Source organism: Sceloporus occidentalis, unplaced genomic scaffold, assembly GCF_023333645.1.
Source record: "Sceloporus occidentalis isolate IW3139 unplaced genomic scaffold, rSceOcc1.0.p SCAF_2, whole genome shotgun sequence".
NCBI classification, from domain to species: domain Eukaryota; kingdom Metazoa; phylum Chordata; class Lepidosauria; order Squamata; family Phrynosomatidae; genus Sceloporus; species Sceloporus occidentalis.
The window spans coordinates 118,303,742-118,319,674 of NW_028316982.1; positions in this window are offsets into that span (position 1 = coordinate 118,303,742).

Here is a 15,933-nt window from a genome sequence, read left to right on the forward strand (position 1 = left end):
CAGGGCTGTGTTGTGTGGTTGCCGCAGCCTCAATTTGGCTGTAAAAGGGGCTGTTGGAGGCCACCCCTTTTGGGCTTTCTGTACAACCCCTTAGTCTCCAAGATTCTCTCAGTAGTCTCAAAGGTACAAGATGCCCTAACATAGTTTATGTAAAAATACCTAAAAATTAACAGGACAAATGTGAAAGCAAAATGCAGTTTTCAAAAACTGTAACAGTAACTAACTAGTTTTAGGGTCATGCAACTATCACTGCAACCAATCACTTTTTTAAAAGTAGCTTCCTAAGCTCTGGCTCAGAGCTTTCTACAGGAGCTGTGAGGGAATGCTTTACTGAAGTTGGCCAGCAGATCTGTTGGGAATTTAGAGATGCTGTGAAAGAAAGAAAAACACATACTGAGGCAGGACACTTTGTACTTCTTAAACATTAAGCCAGCTGTACAAAGGAAGAGAAATAAAAAAGCACAATATGTATCCTAAGAAAAACATTTCCTGTGTCTTATTTTCAAACTTATTTCTGTTTTATGTTTTGGGATCAAGATTTTGTTTTGTAATTGTAATGAGCATATTTCCCTTTTCAGAACCAGCAGCAAAAACAAGAGTGGGAGGAAAAAATTCAATCAAGCTAGAAATTACAAATGCAGAAATATAGGGGGCTTAAAAAGGATGTCTGGTGTCACCGTGGTTAAATGCCTGTACTTCAGCCACTCACTCAAAACCATAAGGTTGCGAGTTCAATACCAGCAAAAGGGCTCATGCTCGACTCAGGCTTGCATCCCTCTGAGTAGGTCGCTAAAATGAGTACCCAGATTGTTGGGGGCAATTAGCTTACTGTTGTAAACTGCTTAGACACTGCTAGTTCAGTATGAAGTTGTATATAAATGAAGCTGTTTGTTTGTGTTTGCTTGATGTCTTCAAAAGGGGGGGAAATCTTCTTGATGTGCTGACAGCTATAATGGTTATTCTGAAGAAAACAACTAGGAGCCAAAAATCTGCATGTGCCACTATTCTGAGGAAGCGTAGGAGAAACTCAATGTGGTATTGGATGCAGAATTCAATTTTATCAGAATCTCAGCATCATTTTTAAAAAAAGGTTTCCAGCTTTTATGACTACAGAGATGTGCTTCAAGCCTAGCATAGTGGCTTGGGTGTTGGACTATGACTCTGGAGAACACGTTTCAATTCCCAGCTTGGCCATGAAACCTACTGAGTAAAACCTCATCTGAAGTAGCCTCCATCTACAAATGTTTATACTACAAACTTCTTTCTCTTAGGCCCTGTGCAGACAGGCCTTAAAGGCTGGCTTGGGGGCAGAGTTGGGGCGTAGCATCCTCGGGATGCAGGGCCAAAGAAGCACCATAAACCTGTGGCACTGCAGCTATTGCACGCTTTCCAGGGCTCAAAAAGGAGCCACTTTTTGCAGCACCTTTTTGTGCCCTGGAAAGGCCAGTTCAAGGTCATGGCGTGTGGTTGCCGCAGCCCCGATCTGGCTGTAAAAGCAGTGGCAAAACTTCCTCTCAACAAATCTTTCCAAGAAAGCCCCATGAATGGGATAGCCTTAGGGTTGCCTAAAGTCAGAAACAACCTGAAGGCACACAACAACATCCCTGATCCTGGTGAAATATCTAAAGATTCTTGTGGATACCATTTCCCACTATTTAGTGAAAATATCCATGTTCACAGCTCAGTCTCTTTGGGCAGCATTAAGTGCTACAAGAAATATGCAGCCATAGCAAACAAACAAAAAAAGTAGCGGTGTCTTGCCCTCATCCTCAGGCAATGATGAAAAGTAGGGGTGGGAAATGCATGTCATATCTAATGGAGTATATAAACAAGTATTAGAAATTAGAGAAGGGAGTCTAATGTGAAGCTCCCATGGAGTAGAAAATCATATAGGATACTCAAATTTCACTCAGTTCTGTTGCAAGATATTTGCTCTCATTGGTATATACAAAGTCAGTATGTGAGCAAACCTTAACATAATACAGAGTGCATAGAAATGTACTGCAGTGTTATTATTTTGTAAGCTATAATAGGCTCTGTCATCAATTGCTTGGCAGCTGGCTGGCCCAGCTTGTTCTGAATCTTTTCAAAGCACCTGGAAACCAAGAGGAATCTGCTCTTTCCATCCACCCATCTCAATGCTGTCATTTTCTTTTAAACATCACTGTGGGAGAGACAACAACAAGACATGTGCCCAAACACTCTCATTCACAAACAGCTTCCAGTAGGCTTGCACTTGATTTTGGGATACAGCAGAACATCCATTTTTTCAGATGCCAACTATGTCATGTCTTGAGGGAAGATTCTTGGGGAATTTAATGATACCAGAGTCTTTCTTCCTCAAATAAAAAAGTAATTATCCAACTGTTAAAAACCATAAAAACCCTGAACAATGATTAAACAAAGAAGTGGAAAGGGCTTGTTCACATGGGGATCATCTGTGTAAGGAATGCACAATAACCCGTGCTGGGAGATACATAATAATCATTGGTAAACTAGTGGCATTCATCCAACATACACTTCTGGTCAGTATAATGATGAGATCTTCTGCTGAGTTCTTCCTAGTGCTTTATGTAATGGCCAATGGTGTCAATACTGATTACAGTAACAGAAGGGACATATAACTAGCCATATGCCCTCTTGACTGATAACCGGTGCATCACATCTTTAACCCTTGTATGACTTATTTCCCCATTAAATAGCAATGGGGAGGATTCAGATCAGGATCATAGTGAGGGCAAGGCGCTAAAGCCCCCCTTTCCTTTTCCCCACACATTTTGATCTAAATCCAATCACAGGAGGACTAAAGACCTGGAAAATCTTGAATGTAGTTTGATCCCAAGGTCAGTAGGTTTCAAACTAAAGAATGTGCCCAGGAATCATCTATATAGGAGGAAGAGTTACAGGAAAAGCAGTCTGGAGATGTTTTTGCAATCTTATGTCACCAAGTGGCCACACAAAGCAGATCAAATTACCATAGGATAAGTTTCCCAATGTATCCTGGGATTGTTTCTTTTTAAATAATCTATTAATAGTAATATTAAAGAGCTAGCAATGGAGCTCTGAAAAGCAAACAGAAGAGAGTGATTGTGAATATCTAGGGAAAGGATGAACTTCATCCTAAAACATCATTTGGGGAATCATTTGGTGGAACTTGTGAAATTGCTACAATGCTAAAATTAACAAAATTGTATTAAAGTGTTCTAACATCTGGAGGATGTCATACAAAAAAGGAACTTTAACAAGTAGAAGTTGCTATTTTGTTCACAATGTTGCAGTACAGAACATTAGATCTTCTTCTCATGCTGAACAAACTCTACAGGCCCATTTGCACTGCCACAATCAGGTGAAAAGAAGAGGAGACAGGAAAAGACCTACCAGTTATGAACAGAATGATTAAGTAAACCTGCCCTAAGTTGGTGGTCTGTCCATTATGGGTGCAAAGAATACTCATCCTCAACAAAAAGGGATGGCCTGACACATTGACATACCCCATTAAGAAAATGGCCAACTCTTCTAAGCTTTTTGGTAATGTGTGTTATTTTGGTGAAAATTGTGTATAAACAAAAACAAACTAACCTTGCAGTTTCCACTCCCCAACTCTATTTTTTATATTTAAAAAATACAAAAAGGTACATTTTGTGCATAATGCACTATTTTCTGTGGAAAACTGTTGGGGTTTGTGCAAAAAAGATTTTTTAAAAAAACAAAACCCAAGGGTTTTGCACAAATAAATTTCTCATACCAAAGTCCGAAGTACAGGTAATCACCAAAACAGCATAAAAGTTCTCATAGTGGAGAGAAACATTAGATGTTATTTATCCTTCATGCTAAAACCAACCCCCCAAAAAATAAATGAAAATGTACATACTACTCCCTAGTGGTTCTGCTTCCCTTTGATTATGCTCAGAACCTCACCATCAGCAATCTGAAAGGCTGGGAGTTATAGCACTCCTCTTCACACCTACTACTGATAAATTGGTTTTGTTTTGTTTTTTTAAGAGGATGTGCATTTTTTAACAGTGAAATGTTTGCAGATTTGAACATTTCAGTCAACCTTCTGTGCTGGCAAATAGTGGTACATACAGCTGAAGCTGGAGACCTCCCAGCCACATAAGGTTCCTTGCAGGAGGAGAGGGGGAGAGATTAGAAACAAAAAGCCAGATCCATACATTGCCTGGGGGAGAAGGGATAAATAAACAGAGGGAGCCCTGTGCTAAGATCTTTTACTTTCCTGGCAGCTTCAGCTGCTAACCTACTGCTGGAGTGTGTGTTCTGTTGCCCAAGTGCTGAACTAATTCCCTTTTTTGGTTTTATGCAAACCTTTTCTAAGAAACAGAAAGCGGGGAGGGGAATAAGAACTATGTGCTATTTTACTATTTTTATAACCACTTTGGACAAAGAATCATTTTGTGTTGGAAAACAGCTCTCTAACAACAAGACATTCTCTGCAGCAAGCAGAGAGGTTTTTTTTTTTTAATCACAATGACAGGCAGATAAAGCAATTGCTTTTCTCACTGCCCCTTGTAGCAAACATTTCTCTATAGTGTTTTCAGAGCCTGAACTTTCAAAATGGCTTCTAGGCCTTTGCTGGCTGCTCAGCAAAAGGGGAAGCTTGCCCTTGCCAAAGTTCTCCCTACTAACTATTATATGCTCCAAGATCATCCTGTAAAGCCAGGAACTACAACCTTATTTATCCATTGTATTGTAACACTTGGCTGCATGTTCACAGCAGGCATTTCTGTTATGGACAAATATAAGAGGGACTGTAGCTTGTTGGAAGAGTGTGTGTTTTCTATGCCCAAAATACCAAGCTTAAGTACTGCCATCTCTAGGTTTACAAAGGAACCAGGTAACAAGCAAAGGGAAGAACTCCCTGCTTGGAAAAGCAGCCAACAAAAGAGCCAGGGGAACGCAAGAAGAACTATGCTGTATTAGACCAAAGACCAATCTTGTCTAGCACTCTGTACAGCAACAAAACAACCCTACGTAGAAAACCTACATGGTGGATATAACCACAAATCCACACTCCTGTTCCCCAGCAACTGATTCACACAGGCACACTGCCTATGGCACTGGAAGAAATAAATGGCCTGACTCTGTATTGGGCATATACACAGTAGCAGCCATATGGATTTTATTGGCGGGTAATGGAAGGATGGGATAGACCTGCCTGGAAAGACACAGGCTAAGATTCTGCAACCTCATCATCATTATGATGATGGAGATCGATCATTGTAGTTAAAATGACAATGCTCTCCTCCCAACCTTCCTTCACAGCCCTACAGCATCTCTGCTGAAGTGCTAGGAAATAACATCTACATCATTCTCCCTTGAAAATAGGCTTCTAGGGAGACCCCTTGGGTCCCGCCACAACTGCTTGTCCCAAGACTCCCTGCAACTGGGAAAGTTCTATGGGCATTATTTCCCAATATTCTGATATCCAGCATTTCAGGATCACTTTGGTCAGAATTCTGCTAGCCTGTAAAGGTAGATTTTTGAAGTCATGTTCAACAGGATGGCAGCCATTGTACCCTTCTGAGTCTGGAAAAACAAACAAAATAGAATGGCTTTTCACTATCTTTGGATGATGCCACATTACAGAAATAAAGCAGTTTAATATCACTTTAACTGCCATGACTCAATGCTATGGAATTCTTAAATTTGTAATTTGATGGGGCACCAGAGCTCTCTGACAAGGAAGGCTAACTATCTTATAAAACTAACCATCACCACTGTAATTATATAGCTACACATACCATCTCTTGGCCTGACCACCCCAATCCCCGTTTACTGGGCAGCAGTTGCTGCAGTTGATGAGGCTCTGTTCCCCTGTCAATCAGGAAGCAGCTGACTAACATTCCTACCCCCTCCCATGAGTAATCTCCATTGCATCATGTAGAAGTTGGGTGCCTGTCACAATTCTCAGTTGCTCATGAGAGGTTGGCAATATCCCTCAGCTGCTTCTTGAATGAGGAGGAACTGATCACAATTGTTGCTGCCTGCTAAGTGGAGACTGAGGGGCTATGCAGACTGGCAGGAAAGGCTGTCCTGGGGGCAGAGTCAGGGTGTGGCATCCACATGATGCACACCCCTGCTCCGCCCCAGGCTGTGCATCACATCACATCACATGGCACATGCCATCACAGAGCTCCTCTGGTGCTGCATCTAAATGACAAAGCACCAAAGTAGGGCTGCAAAGCCATGGCACCAGCAGCTATGAAGTAGCGGCTTTTCGAGGCTCCTTTTTGTGCTGTGGAAAGGCCAGATTGGGGCCATGACATGCAATTGCTGTGGCCCCGATCTGGCGAAGACAGAGATGGCTACAGGCCGCCCCTTCAGGGGCAGTTTGTACAGCCCCTGCAGGATTTTTTTTTTTTAACCATTCCTACATATTCCCTAAACTAGGAAATACACAGGGATCATGAATACAGATAAATCATGAATGCATACATCTAGGTTAGGGGTTTGTAACTGCCACAGTTAATTCTAGCCAAGATCTTTTAAAAAGAAAAAAAATAGTCACCTAAAAGCAAAATATACCCACATTTGATTTTTGCTTTAAAAGTGTAGTGGGGGAAAGCATCTCCAGAAGCCCTGCTTGTAACTTTTTCAAGTCTGTCTGCTCTTGTTCATAGCTGCTACTTTTTCTTTCCTTTGTAGGTCCTTTTGTGGCCATTTTACCCTGGCCTTCTGTACCAAATGGTTCCCCAAATTATGTAGTCAGTAATAATGTGCAAGGTAGTACAAGCTTACAACATAGCCAATCAAATTTATTTGATTGCTGACAGAAATAAAGACAAATATATTGGTAACATGAGTTATCCTAGCCAGTCAGGGTTCATTCTAAAAACTGGATTGCCTCTTGGCCTGCTTACATCAATCACCAAAGATTAAAGCATATCACTGGTAAGTAAGTTTTTCCATAATACTACTCTCTCCTCTTGAAACGTTCTGGTTAAGAGGTACAAAACACTTTGTATATCAACTATCATATACAGTAAAATTAGAAACCTGTGAACTGAACTTAAAACATACACTGCTAACTTCATATTCTAGAATCCAGATGCATTTGTAGTAATCTTTCGCACTACTGCTAGTAGGAAAATGCATGGGGACTATGCTGCTGGTAATGGGCAGAAGAACACAATAGTCATTAGCTTACTTGCTAATTAGCTTACTTGCTGTTCACCGCTATGATCTTTGGAATAGCGGTATATAAATAAAACAAATTATTAATTATTATCCTCAAATTTCTTATGACAAGAGGTCATTATATACTGGCAGCCCTCAAACTTTTTGAAGCCAAATCAGATATATGTATAGCATACTCAAGAGGGCACCTTATGAAATACAGAAATATTACAAGACAAAGGGCTGGGCAGTGGGGAGAGCAAGTAATACTGAAAGAAACCAAGCATTTAGAAAACCAATACACAGAGCTGTGATTTGGGAATTAAATAGCAGCTGAATATCCTGAGAGGTGAGCTCCTCTATCTAAGAAAGGGGTATGCCCTCAACTAGGATAGAAATAGCTTGGATCTCAAGGGAAGTTGCTTTTTCTGTTGCTGACGGAGTTGAAATTTTATTGCTTCAATTGTATATCTCTTTGTCTCCCAGTGCCTACATGGCCAAAGAGGGGAATGTCTTCTGCCTGCACTGATATCCCTCCAGAGCATCTTAACTGTTAACAACAAAAACAAAATCTTGACAAATATAGGCCAGTGACTCTAACACTGCCATTTTTTTCTAGAGATAGCACTGTTTTGTGGATTTTTGATATTGTTATATTTTACTAGAGGCATATTTGAGTTTTTTAAAAAAACATACCCACACAAACAAACGAAAAGCTCATTTTTGCTTTTTCTTCCATTCAAATTTTAAAACCTCAATAAAACTAATATCACTAGCAGCATAATTAGCAGAAGCTTTTCACAATTTGTTATATAAAAGAGAACTACCGTGAACATTACAAAACTAAAATATATCCAAAACAAACAAATGTCCTGAAGAGCAAAAATAAAATAAAATCTAGAGGTTTGATTCTCTTCCATCTAAATATTGGTTCCAGAACCTTCCCCCCCCTTTTTGGGGGGGGGGGGATAAAATCCTTGGGCACATAATACACTGTAAACAAGATTGTTTTCTTGATAGATAGATAACTGAGAAATAATACCAAAATATAATTAATTTGTCTGAAATAGATGAAGCAACCCTGTGCCCTCCACTTCCCAAAAACCCAATTGCACTTTGTAAATGGCGCTGGCAAATCTTCAAGGGAATCCATTGAGCATTTGCTACAGTCAATCACTTGGCAGCTCTCTGCCGCCTAGGGAGATCGCCTGAAATCCTACACCGTGGGTTTACTTATGAATGTGTAACTCTGTAATTTCCCTGGACCCAACCTCCAGCAGATGCACTGAGCAACAAAGGTCTGTTCTGCTCATAGTCAGGGTACAACAGGATGACATTTCCAGCCCCTTCCCAACAGTAGTGGTGTCCCCTACCAGGGTATCACCTGATCCGGGGGTGGGGGTTTTGGGGCTGGGGCTTCTGGGGCAGGGGGCATCTGGAGGCAGGTCCAACAGTGTACTCCTCTACCTTGTTGCCAAGGCACCATTCTAGGCACTGCAGCAATGAGGTGAGGGCCCCACTCAGTCCTCTCATCAGCCTCCTGAGTCCATGTGGGCATGGAATCCTGACTACTTGAGACGCAGAAGGCAGCCACCCGCCTCCGCCCCGGGGTGTACTACCCCTCGGGGTAACACCACCCTCCCTAGTGATGCCACTGCCCAACAGCAATCTCCAGTATAACCAGGAACTTGATGGGTCCTGCTTTTCTTTGTGGCATCAGAGATTGCTGACAGGAGGGAGCTAGAAACATTGTCCAGATTGCATTGCACCCAAATTTCTATGAAACCCACTGGGTGATCTTGGGCAATTCAAACACTCCCAGCCTCAGGGGAAAGCAATGGCAAACATTCTCTCAACAAATCTTGCCAAGAAAAATGCATAAGTTCACCTTAGGGTTGTTATAAGTCGCAACAAACTTGAAGATACACACACACACACACACACACACACACACACACACACACACACAACAATAGAACTCCATAACAGTACAGCTGCTGATGTTAAGACAGGTTTGGCAGGAAATTTGCAGTCATGGCAATAGTGCCACAATTGAAAACATGAATTCCCTAGACCTATGAATGCATAGGTCTAGCTTACACATTTGTAACTGCTCAACAGGATGCCAGCCATAATTCTTTGCTAATTTTCTTCTCAAAGGAAACAACAAGTAATTTTAGCATTTTTCCTCTTGCTGTGAGGAAAACCTTCCAAAATAGTATGAGACGTGTTTGCAGTTTGAAACTTATTCTATGACAAATTTGCATGTGGTTGTTTTGCACAGAAAACAGCATTTTCATGAGGGAAATAATCAAGCAGTGGCTAGATAGTATCCTCATAGAGGGTTCCTATGTTATGTTAGTAGTTGAAATTGTAGTACTTCTTGCTAAGATAATTTGCATATCTAATTGAAGCTAAAATTTTGCATTTCATTTAGCTAAAGATCGTTTGTTAAAGCTCAGTGTGTTTTACAAGCTTCAGGCAGAAATCTGATTTTAATGCAATTCCATATAATTGCATGGGATTGCAGCCCCACTGATTCTGATAAATTGAGTATTGTGCTCGGTCCTGCTGCTCTTCAGCTTGTGTATGAATATGTGTATATGTATATGTGTATATATGTATATGTGTATATATATGTGTGTGTGTGTGTGTGTGCAGGCACTGATTTCTGGGTACTGTAGTTTAGTAAGATATTTTGTGAAAATTTTATTAGAGATCCATAGTCCCTTGACAGAAGTACAACTCCCAGATTTCGTTGGCTGGGCACCATGGAAATTGCTTTAGATTTTTAGTATTGTTGGGCCCTTATTAGGAATGGCACAGGCAATCTCCCAAGGTATGATGCCCAGAACCTCTTGCTCACACCATTGAAAATCAGCTCCTGTTGCGATGATTCAGAGATGCAAAGGAGGGAGTGATTATTCCTTGACGATTGAAGAAACACGCCTGACTTCCAGACAAGCGTGCTTCCTCCACCTTTGAGTGATATTTCAGGCATGTTTTAGCAGCGATGCAGACAAGTATGGAAATCATCAACTTGAAGGCACACAACACATTTTTGGTAACACAGCCATAACTTGTGTTTATTGTTGTTATTGTGTCCATTCAAGTTGTTGCCAATTTAAGGCAACCCTAAGGTGAGTCTATCATGGGGTTTACTTGGAAAAAATGTGTTGAGAGGAGGTTTACCATTGCCTTCTTGAGGATGATAGCATGTGACTTGCCCAAAGTCACCAAGTGGGTTTCATGACCAAGCTGGGAATTGAACCCTGGTCTCCAGAAATATAGTCCAACACTCAAACTACGTACTACACCATGCTGGCTCATGTTGTGTAGCCTCTCAAAATTAAGGTAATGAGTGGGAAAGACATAAATTTGGAGATGGTGTACTGTGTAAGATTTTCTAGTTACTTACAGATGGCATTTTTTAAAGTTTTATGCCATTCTCTTATCAATCCTAAGAAGATTTTTTAAAATAGCAAAAGAGCAACCAAAACCCAACAAAATAACCTAAGAAGTTATCCTCACCCCTCAAAAACATTACCACTTCAAGATCCTAATTGGGGTAAAACATTGGTTAAGTTGGGAACAAAAAAGGCACCAAATTGTGATCAGGCTCATCAGGCAGGGTACTGTAAAAAGCAATGTGAGAGAGGAAAAACAAAATAAGGACAGACTTAATTTCTTTGTGGTTCAATCATATAATTGTGATAAAAGAGGAGAAGTCAGGAGATACTCAAATCTAGCCACTACATCTACAGAGGCCAAAGAGCCAAGGATAGCTTGGTGCTCCATTTACTGTGGATACTTATTTCACTGGTGAAGTCAAGACTGACTCACTCCTTTTCAAAGCACAATGGCTCTTTGATCAGTGGAGACCAGAGAGTAATCAAGGAAGTCGCCATACTAACAAATCTGGAAATAATTTTAAATGTCATACTAGTTTTTAAAAATTAGCAAAAGTCGATGTGGGTGGTGTTGTGTAAAAATTGGAGGAGACGAGCCATCAGAACATAAAGACTGGAACTGTACATTAGGAGAACTATGTCTGGCACACAGCTACATCTGTGTAAGTACATCTCCTGATGCCACCCTGCAAGACCACCTTGAAAATGATACTGCCCCTGCTTTCAGCACAGTCATTTCCATGTTGTTGGGAAGCAGGGGGTTAAGCAGTGATATATCTATCTATTTTCCTGTAGCTGGAGTTACTGCAAGGAAGACTAACATCCTTGTAACACATCTAGATGCAGTAAAAAGGTTGACATGTCTCTGTTGTTTCCCCTCAGATTCCAAAAACACATAAATGGCTATGCTGGGGGAGTTGTATGTGGGGCTATGCTGGGTGGTTTGTGGGGAACTGGGGGCAGTTGCATGGTTTGTACAGGATTCCATCCTCTGTAATAAGCAAAAGGAGAGTTATGATCAGATAAGTTGGACTTACACTAATGTACTAATAGGATGCAGTCAACTAGTCTCAGTTACAGCAGCACAATCTCCTTTTCCTTTTGGTTTTGGTGTCCTCCTATGAAACATAGAGACATCTTGACCAACTGTGAAACAAAATCACAGCCTTGTACTCTACATTAAGACTTCATGAGGTAATAAAAAAATAAGGTTTCAAAACTATAAGCTGAATAAATTGTTTTGGGGCTTCAAATCAAGTTATATAGTTAATTGCTTTTAAAGAGTAACTTGACAAACTCTGCTTGGAGACCCACCTTGTTGCGAATAGCAGCAGTGGAGGGGATAGAAAGCCATCATTTAAAATTTCCCACCAGGTTACACAGAGATAATAAATAAGACAAATGTGGGTATAGTAATTACAATAGCTAGCAGCTTGCAACTGCACACCACTGATATTGGTGATGTTTGGGCAGCCCTTGCTGTTAGGAATATCAGAAAGAGCCCACTATAGTACCTTTTGCAAGGGATGGGTCATACCTGCTGCCACCCATGAACAGCAGATTTGACACAAGTTTCTTTCATGTCTTTAAGCAGCACTTCTTTCCACTTCCATGACTTAATCAAACTGTATTCAAAGACTTAATTGAGAAATGCAAGCTGAGTGTAAAGGAGGGGTGAGGGGAGATGGAGAAGCACGGTGTGTTGCTTTTGTTTTTTAGTGTCACTATTTTATCTCCATGGCCTATTAAAGAGGCTTGATGTTTTAAGTCATACTGAGTAGTTTATTTATCTGAGCTGTTGATCTGTGTCTCAGACAGATCACACATACAGATCCATGTAATGTGACAGTTGCTATGGTAACAACTCATTTATTAAGGAAAAATCAACAAGGTAACTCATGTAAAGGCCCAATTAGTGACAGGCATTGCTGAAACTGCTAAACTGACACTCTTTAACCCGGGGCTACTAGTGGAGACAGAGCCTCATGTCTGGCAGTTCATTTCTTAAATGCATGACATATAACTGCTATTCAACAACTGTGTGTAGCAAGCATTATCAGGACTTTGTATGAGTGTTTCCCTTCTTTAATGAGACATAGATCTGGTTTATGTAAGCATGCACTTGATTTCTCATCACTTGATTTCTCAGTTAGGCAAAGAGTCTGTTCCTGCTTCTGGATTATGCCAACTTGAGGTATTGGTTAGTTCTTAAATCCCTCAGCACTGAGCTAATCTGAAAATTTACCAGCATAGTGAATCTGTACTACTACAGTGGCAGGGCTGTGCCTAGAGTGTAGGAACTTTGCTCTTTTGGACTACCATGCTAAGAATACCCTTACCAGTATAATCAATATGTATACTGCTTAGTGGTGTTGTGGCTTCCATGCAATTTGGGCAGTCAGTGCACACTTAGAGACATCCAGTGTGCTGAACTGGAGTGATAGAGTTCAGCCCCTTGGATAGCCCCGTTAATATTAAAAATGAAATCCTGTATGGATGAGATGACTAGGAATTTTGCACCCTCCTTGGCCTTGTCAGAAAAGGAGGGGATTGCTTATCTTCTACTGATTCACCATGGGAGTTCTAGGATAAATAGCTTGGTGGTTCATTAAATGGATTGTCTTAACTGGACAACTGGATAATTGCTGGGACACCTGACTGAGGTGGTTATGACATTTTAATTGTTTTAATAGGCATTCATCAGGTCACTTAACAGCAGGCTAATGCAAGGCATGAGGTCCTTGAGGTTTTCTCAGTGCTCATCTTCAGGCAACCTTTGGTGAAAAAGGGCTCTCTGGCCTTATCTCCTTACTTCAGTATGGGGCTCAGACCTAGGGCTCAGGGCTGGAGAAAGGAGGCTGAACTTCTCTGGTGTTCTCCTTTAAGACTCATGGCTTAGGGGGAGAGTCAAGCTGGGATACACCTCCTATGGGTAGGCTGGCTGGGACAAGCCAATATCATGGCTCAGCTCCAGGGTTATGGTGGCTCAGGAACTGTGCAGACTGCCCCTTTACAGCCAGATCGGGACCATGGCAACAGCTCAATGTGGCCTCAGTCTGGTCTTTGCAGGGCATAAAAAGGAGCCACAAATGTGGCTCCTTTTTGCACCCTGAAAAGGGTGCAATAGTTGTGGCACCATGGTTTTATGACACTCCTTCAGCGTTGCGTCATGTGGATGCAGTACCAGAGGAGTGCTGTGATACCATGCACCATTTGGTGTGGTGCACGGCATCATGCCACCCTGAGGGCAGAGCCAGGGAGTGCGTCATATGGATGCCACCCCCTGACTGTGCCTCAAGGGCATCCTTTCATGGCAGTGTGCACAGCCCCATACTGAAGAGGAGGTAAGGGTACCCCTGTTTCTCCTTGAATCACACAAGTAACAGCCCTGCTGCAGATCAGGTTTAAATAATTAATAACCCTTTATCTTTCTACCCAGAAGTTTTTTAATGGGAATATGTCAAGCATATTACTGAAATTCTGGTTCAGGAAACAAATGTGGCACATGCTTCTCACATGGCAGTTGTCTGCTAGAAATTCATCACGAAAATGGATTTGCAATTGTTTGCCATACACAGATTCCAAAATCCAGGACTGCTGCCAAAGATACAGGCCCATTTCACACTTCCTTCAATGGCTTTTTAAAAATGCATATACTGAGATTTTGATAGCATGTACATTTTTTTATCCCAGTCTTTTAAAGGAAGGGTGGTCAGATACTTATAGTCTGAATTATCTTTATTTTGGAACATCACATTCCACAAACCTTAATATGTCTTTTTCAGAATTGTTTTAGATTCTGTTTTTACTCTATGCCACAAAACACTGGGAATAATGCAAAGAAACTTTTAAAATCTAATGATTCTTCCTCTTGTTCTCTGGTTTCAAAGGAGAAAATCTGTGGGATTAAGTATCATGAGGGAATAAAGGAAATTATGGCTTTGGCTTCCTAAGGATCTGATATATTCTAAACTAAGGAAGGAGGTATGGCAAATTTTTAACCAGAGTCTTGATTTGTGTTGGCTCAAGATGGGATTGGTGAATTAGTTGTGGTCCATTTCATGATGTCTACATGTTAACATGTACTCCACGCAAAGAAAGAAATATATATTTGTAGTAGCAATATAACCATTCAGTTGTCTATCAGCTAATTACTAACTCATGGCTTCCATTGGTCCTTGGCCAGGAAATTATTGGTGTAACCATTTTTATCATAGGTGTATTAACAAGTTATTATTTTTTGCTATGAATATACAAACAAAAATAAAGACCCTCAGATATTTCATTAGTCATGCAAACACTTAGTTTGTATTTTCTTCAGACAAGTATCTCAAATACTTTTTTCATCTATTCTCTGTACATATATAGTCTGTCTAAGGTCTTTTTCACCTGAGGAACCCACAAATCAGATTCACTTCAAGTGAAATTCAGTGATAGACTAAGATTATATGGACCCTTCTGGAATAGTTTCAATAGTGCTTCTGAAATGTTTGCCTGCATTTCTAATTTGTTAGATTTGTCATTTGATGAAGAACCTTGAAAATCATTTTAGGTGGCATTTTGGTGGCAATTGCTATTTTGTCCTAAGTCTGCTTTTCTAGATGGTATTTTAAAATTTTAACCAAGAGACTACCAAATTGTACATGATGTTAGAAGGAATGACATTTCCTGTTCTAAAGGAATCATACTTTTTCTTAAGTATATTATTACATGGTTTGTGCCAGGCAACTGGCATCAAAAAGAAACAAGAGTATCTGAAATAACTCTTTAATTTCTCCTTTCTCTCCAAATATCTAGCCTACTTTCCTAGGGTCCCTTTTCACATCCCATATGTTTTGTGTGATACTGTGCAACAGCGTTCAGCTAATAAATATGAATGTGGGGGTTTATTGCTTAATAGTTGTGAGGTTAATAGTCATGGTGAGTGCCTATATTTAATATGTCAATGAAACTGCAAAATGCCAAGGTGACTAGCTTTAGCATATATTAGTCTTACTTGCAGATCTACAAATTTGAGCCCTGTCAGAAGAGCTTTCAAATGGAGATAAGTATTGATTCTGGTCCTTGGTAAAAGCATAGGGTTGTGACAACCTTAAAATGATACATGCCGAGAGAATTATTTGGCAGAATTTGATAAAAGTCATAAATTTAAATGTGACATGACCTAATGCACTAGCCTTGAATACTAAGAGCAAATATAATATCAGATGATTAGCCAGAAGCATGCTTTCTTATAGTTATGTACTAATAAAGAAAAATCCAACTTTCCCTTTCTGCAGTCTGTGCCATTCATCATTAGTAAAGTGGCTTGAACAAGTCTACTAGCTGACCTGACACACATTATCTTCCAGAATTAAAATGGGATACACATTTCCTCTTACATCCCAAA